We start from the raw sequence: 7,166 nt of genomic DNA on the forward strand, positions 1-7,166 counted from the left end.
ACCCTACATGTCGAGACGGAGCTAACCACATCTATCCTCCGTGCCATGTTTGCATGATGAAGCTGTGTGGCTAGTGGGGTGTTTTCGACGGACTGGCCGGGTCCCGAGGTCGAACCATAGGTACTACGTCTGATACAGTATATTTTACATGCACATTTTTCCTCCGTGCCGAGACGTGGCACACCCTACCTCGCGGTTTCGGGGTCCTCCCGGGTGGTGCACGCATATATTCTTCCTAACGTGGGACGCCCTACCGCGTGTTTTCTGGGTCCTCCTCGGTCGTAGCACCAAAGCAAGTAAATGAGTTGTCAAATCACGAAAGATCACCTTTCCCACCGAGTACATCAGTGTAGCACAGTGGCTAGCTAGTTGGGCTAGTTCGACCGATTAGCTAGGGCGTCGCCACATTTGTTTTTTCACCCTTTTTTATCTACTTGCCGGCAGGTAAATTTAATATCCACCGTGGCATTGCTCTGGTGTTTGGGTGCGGCAGGATTTTTAATTTTTTGATTGACGGGAGTAGGCGCGGCAGGATTTTTAATTTTTTGATTGACGGGAGCAGGCGCGGCAGCAATTAGTCACAATAACTCCTCCTGTAAAAACCCAGTGCTCCCTGATGTGAGAAGTCATCGACTGGTGTTTTACCGTGGTGAAAACAGAAAGATTCCCCGCTCCCTCCGCCTTCCCGTAGATTGCATTGCCTTTCAGCCGTTTTGCCCCCTTTGCTTCCTCTTCCCATTGCTTCTACCTGGTGCCATGGCGGCGCAATAGATCACGGAGTCCGAGGTGAGGCGCCTGACACAGGAGCTCCATGCCAAGGATGCGGAGCTCAGGGCCAATGACGTGGAGCTCCGTGAGCTCAAGGAGGAGAGGAGTGCCATGCTCCTCCGTTATGTGCGGGAGTTCACGGAGCGTCAAAAGCGGCAGGCGTCCACCACAAAGATGCTCGAGGCGTCAGCGGCGTTGCTGCAGAAAGCGGGAGATACGATAGGCCGTCAGGGGAGCCGGCTGGAGCGCGAGCGAGCCGATCATGACGAGGTACAGGATCGCCTCAGCCACTTGGTGAACCAAGTTGCCACACACGTGTTGTGGCTGCGCGATGCCTACCGTCGTGCCAGTGCGATGATGCCGGCTGTCGGGCTAAACCCGTTCGACCACCCGGTCGACTTCAACGAGCTGCGGCTTCCTGACCTGGTCTCCTTCTTCACCTATATCTCCGAGGAGCTGAGCCGTCTCCGCGATGGTGGGGGCTGAGCTGGACAAGGAGGGGTTGCGGGCTGCCGTCGCCGTTGCCGGGCGAATCCTTTCAGGGCTCCGTCACCGGAATCCATTCGTGCCATTGGACGCCGTCTTTGACGAGCTGGCTCCCGTCGACCGGAGCGGGCTCTGCGGGCGGTTGCACCCTGCATCACCAACGTCGTGCGCCTCGAGAAGCAGAGGGACTTCGGTGGTGTTTAGGCGCCCTCTGCATGGGCATGTCCATGTCTCGGCGCAACATGACCGTTGGATCAAACTCAGATGGTGCAGATCAGTCACTGTAGCACAAAGAGTGTGGGTGTGTTTGGTTGCATTCTCATCTCAATATAGTTGTTTCCTCTTCGTGTATTTTTGTCAACCTACTAGTGTGGACTCATGCACCCTTCATGCACTCTGCCAAACACCCAAAAGTGGGTCGAGAAGGGAACTTTTGCTCCCATCCCGTGCACCCTTCATACACCCTGCCTAACACTATTCGTGCTTCATATGGTTCATGTTTCGTGGAGTACTGTAGCACCGTACTCTCCGTGCGCTGTGGACCTAGTTCTGTTAACATTGATCTCACCGTTCATTCTCGACCGGACAGTTGAAAAAGCGGTACTATGTTACATATAGGAGTAGTTGACATGCGCACAACATCATTTGTTATCGTCATATCTTACTACACTAGCAACAAGATTGTGTAGTACTGACGTATGAACCACTGCACATGTCTAGTAGTAGGAGCACTGTGTATGTTCAAGTGGCTGTCGTGTTTTGCACTCCTCCGTCGTAAGAGTGGAAATTCTTGTTGTAATCATTTTTTTCTTCAGAAAAACAGTGGACACGCTCTACCGTGCGGACCCTCCTCCAGCCATGCACTAAATTACTCACTTTCACCGACGTGTGGGACAGCCAGCACCTGGGTCCACCAGCCATGCACTAAATTACTCCGTAGTAGAGTGACGGCAGACTACCCGATCGAACCGCCACAGTAATGCCCAATGAGCCATCAAATCACAGAACCCCCTCCTTTCCAGCAGTAAGTTGGACGGATGAAGCAACCATCATTTCACTTTTCTCTCTCAGCTTCCTCTCTTGAAGAAAACCCCCACTCGCTTTGCTTCTCCCTCATCTCGTTCCTCCTTTCACTCTTCTCTCTCAGCTTCCTCTCTTGGATGGACACCGGAGCACCGGCCGACGTGATGTCTATGGCTCTGGCCAAAACCATCGAGGCTCATGGTACAAAGAAGCGCAAGCACCCCGCCGAGACTACCGCAGACAAGCTCAAAGCCATCGCCCTGTCCAAGCCCCCCTCTCCGGGATCCTTCATTAAGCACGTCCAGCTAATGTCTCTTGTTGATGATCTTTTTCTCGATCTTGATCGTGTTTTTTCATCTAACACACAGTACTAGTACTGGTAGTACAACTTTCTGGGTGATCTTGCATGTGATTTTAGTGTGCGAAATGACGGTTCTAAATTCCTCTTTTGACCAAAACATGCGAGAGGTTTACACTGATTTCATATAGATTACTTTCAACTACTCCCTCTGTCCCAAATTTTTTGTCTTAGATTTGTCTAGATACGGATGTATGTAATACTAAAATGTGACTTGATACATCCATATCTAGACAAATCTACGACAAGAATTTTGGGACGGAGGGTGTACTTTATGAACATCAATGCTACCTTTTAAGAGGGTATATTTTCCTCAGTAACTTGTGTTATGGATATTGCATGTAATCCCTCTGCTCTCATGCCTTTGAAGACATGTTCTAGTGTCTTTGTTCACTCATTTCTGTGCATATATGTAGTCATATATGGAGTATAATATCAAAAATCATCTTATATTTCTGAATGGAGGTAGTAATAAAATATGGTTTCTGTTTGAATTAGAACCAGGTCCTCAGTGGAGATGAAGTTCTCAAAGTGATGCCGTGTGAACTGGAAGACCTGATGATGAGTTCTACTGCTGAACTATCCAGCTATTGTGTCCTTGTCGCCACGTGTCCTAACTAGTGTTTTCCTGTAGCATTGTTGTCAGGCGTGTTCTCGAGGCTGTACTTGACCACAACAATTTCCTGGTGTGCCTTCGATTACGAAGGGTGTGGTTCTTGTAAAGCTTCCCAACAAATCTGATGCGGCCTGTCTTCATCATCATGTTTTATGAGTGGAAAGACCACTCTGTTAGGTTCTCCAAGGTTGACAAGATGGTGATGGTGCATGTAGACATCTCACACGAAGTCCATGGCCTAGTCAGTTATGCGGGGTTCATCCCGTAGGTCGGTGGCAAGAAATAGTCTGCAGAGTTTAGTTAGTGCAACTTTGCTTGTCTGTAGTAAGTACTATTGTTCAGTACTTGATTTGTGTTTGTGAACCCTGTATTATTTATTAGTACTACTGCTTTTGGTGTGTGGTCAGTCCTGAGAACGATCTATGTTAATGTGTGACCACTCAATTCAGTCTGTATATTTTGAAGTATCCAGATCATATTTTTTGTGAGGACGGTTTAAAAATTATGGTTACACTCCAATATGTGTATGCATTGCGGGGTTTATCGCACCCACGAGGATTTCCAGTCCCATGGATGCTCGGTCCATACGATTTGTCACGACCTTTGGACTGTCCTGCTTGTGGGAGTAGGCAGGGCCCCTGCATGCCACGCGTAGTTGGACGATCAATCTTCTGTTTAGTACTTCAACATAGTGATTTCCTGGTAAGGATTCACTCGTGTCACATCAAGTAAATCTTATTGTTTTACTGTCTAAATCTTATTGATTAATGTCATGTTTTCTTTCTTTTACTGCAATTTTACGATCCAGGTTTTGCCATGTGACATTCATCACAGAATAAACCGTTTGGTTTGCTCTACAATGGCTATTTTTGCAGGTTTCACTTCTTATGTCGTGTCAGTAACGAAGGCACTGTCCATCACTTAAATTACTGGAAAAAATTGGATCAGTCTGTTGTATGAGTACAAGCTGAATCCCTATGATGAACTGCAGTTTGGTTTAACAAAAATGCCACAATTAGTCCTTCTCGCGTCTAAAAGAAATGAAGAAAAAAACTGGATCACGGTCACGGATCCTAGTCAAGTTAGAAAGCTGATCATAGAAGACCAGACACGATCGCTTATGTCTCGCATAGATCGAGCACCGGCAGTTGCTCTAGCACTGACAGCGGCAGCAGCTCAGTCTGATCCAGCTGAGGATTGGGCACCGACCGCGTCAGCGGATCAGTCTGATCTACCGGAGGATCGGGCATCGACACCGGCACCTGCTCCGACACCGGCACCAGCTCTACAAGGAGCACCATCTTCGGCAGCGGCAGCGGCTTCGGCACCTGCACCAACACTTGAACTTGCATCTGCTCCATCCCGTGAAGTTGCATCGGCAACAGACTGGGCTGCAGTTCGCAGTTCATATACCAAAGTCCTTACAAAAACCGACATTTCCACCTTCTTGGTAAGCATTGGCCGCCCAAGTGCTTCGTTCTTTCTTTCTTTCCATGTTGTTTCACATGATTCACTGTGTTGATCTAACTGTTTGGGTATGTCTTCTTGTTTGCAAACAGAGAATTCCTAGAGCAACGAGGGAGTCGTTCAACAATCCGGGCGACCGCGGCCAAGTTTCTCTTACCATGCGCAGCCTTGGTGTGAATGAACCTGCTCAATATACCGTAAGCACAAAGGATGGTCACATGATGATTGATGCTAAAGGATAGTTAAGGTTCAAATCTAAATAATATCTTGCGGTAGGGGATGATGTCAAAATTGAACTTTCTCGGCAAGGAGAGCTGGTCCAAATCAACTTTGAAATTCTTCAGTAGCAGCACGCAACTGCCGAACTGATCTATCCTCCGAGAGATTTTGATGTAATAATCTGGCATGGTGAAACAAGTGTCCTGTGTGTATAAGTAGTACGACAGTATTATTTATCACATGGTATATCGTTGATAGAATTTCAACTCTGATTGCTGGTTAGGAACTGTCGTTCGATTTCATTCCAACAGCTGCCATGCTTTATTCAATTTTGTGTATTCGCCTTGCGACAACATCTAAAACTAGTGCACTTGCACGGGCTAGTGGTTTAATAATTTTAATATTCTTGGTACTTTCCATATATCATGTTGAAATGCCCTTTTGCCTTTTTTGAACATGTTTTACCACAAATATAGTTCAACCATTTGATCTAAATAACTATTGAATAATTATGTTTTTGTTGTTCAAATAGTTTGCAGAACTGTATTAAATAGGGATTGGTACTTAATTAACTCTCCCCTAATGCCAATTTATGTTAGCCATCATAGCATAGTAATGCAAAAAATAACTGGATTAGATGGATTGACATATCTTTTATCATTTTTATTTTCCATTGATCATAAGAATTTATTAAGTATGTAATTAAGAATATGTTATTCATGTATTTGACCTATCACATTAAAGTGGACATGTTCGTCAATCAATGCAGTCGCCAGGGCTACAACGGCCTTTTTGAAGAAAAACAATCTGATTGATTTTACTTGAACTTTGAGATTTATCAAAAAACAGGTTGTTGCCTTTTTACCAGTTCGACTTTGGTAAAGGAAGAGCAAGTGGTTTATCTTAGTGTGCTAGCTGCTGCTTCATTTAGTAAAAAGAACTCAAAAGTAGTTTCCCTAATGCAAAAAGGACTTGCAAGTTCTGTAAAAAAAGAACTGCCAATATTTATAGTATACACAATTTATTTGCCTCTTTATTATTTTCTTAGCTGACAACTGCATAATTAACCTTAAGTGACTAATTAAAAAATATCTGGAAAACATAGTCTAAAGCGCGATGAGTTAGGGCGGTTTCAACTCTAGAATATCGAGCCAGTATAGGAAAAGAATTCTCTTACAATCTACACCATAATAACTCAGTCCCATCGGATGAACGGCTCTAATTATCTGATTAATGTGGTAATTTCTAGGGAGTCCCATTCATACGCATGGGGCAGTTATGTAAATTTTTTCTTTCAATCTATATTATGAAAAAAGTTCTCATTTTCTGAAATTAACCACTATACTGCTCATTTTTGTGAAGGATATACCTTCAGAAACACAGATAATTACATAGAATGTATGCATATATGTTAGATGGAATCATCATCTAATGCCACTCCTAATTTTTTTTGATAACATAGTATCACATTATTTAATAAAGTTACTAAATGAAGACAAATCATGCGTGAAAAATTACCCTAATCATATGTTTGTTGGTCTCATTTGGGAACGATGTTGAACCGCCTAATACACTTCTGATTTTCTTATGCGTATGGTGCGACCTTTTATACATGTAACTATTTAAAATATGCTTAAACAACACAAATTCCTGACTGTTAAGCAATTTGTTTTCCATTTCCCCAAATATTTGGCATGCATGTTAATATATCTTGAATGATATATAATGCAATTTTTAGTCTTATAAACTTTAGAACAATAGAGTTTCTATGCAGCATCTTGTAATTTATGGTTGGCACATATAAAACGTGCTTGTAAACTTGTCCAAAGCATCAACTGTTTATATATATTTTTTCAAAATGGCCAAGTGTATTGTAAAATTTTCCTGAAGAATAGTTTTGTAATATCATAACTATATAATTGTTTTTCAACATTTTTAATATCAATCATCAAATTAAACTATTGTTTTATTGTTTGAAATTAAACTATTGTTAATGGTGACTATGCATGACAAAAATGTTTATAAATAATCTACTTAAAATATGATATTTTTTAAGCCCGTGGTAACTAATTGGACTTTTGTCGCTATGGTGATGATGATCAAACATGTAGCAGCGTGCCGAACTTTCATATCATAAAAAATAAGGCAAATTTGAGCCGGCCAGAAGAAGGCAAAAACGATTTACATGATTGACAAACCCTATAAACACAATGAACAGATGGACTCCCT

The sequence above is a fragment of the Triticum urartu genome, chromosome 6 (assembly GCF_003073215.2).
Source record: "Triticum urartu cultivar G1812 chromosome 6, Tu2.1, whole genome shotgun sequence".
Taxonomy (NCBI): domain Eukaryota; kingdom Viridiplantae; phylum Streptophyta; class Magnoliopsida; order Poales; family Poaceae; genus Triticum; species Triticum urartu.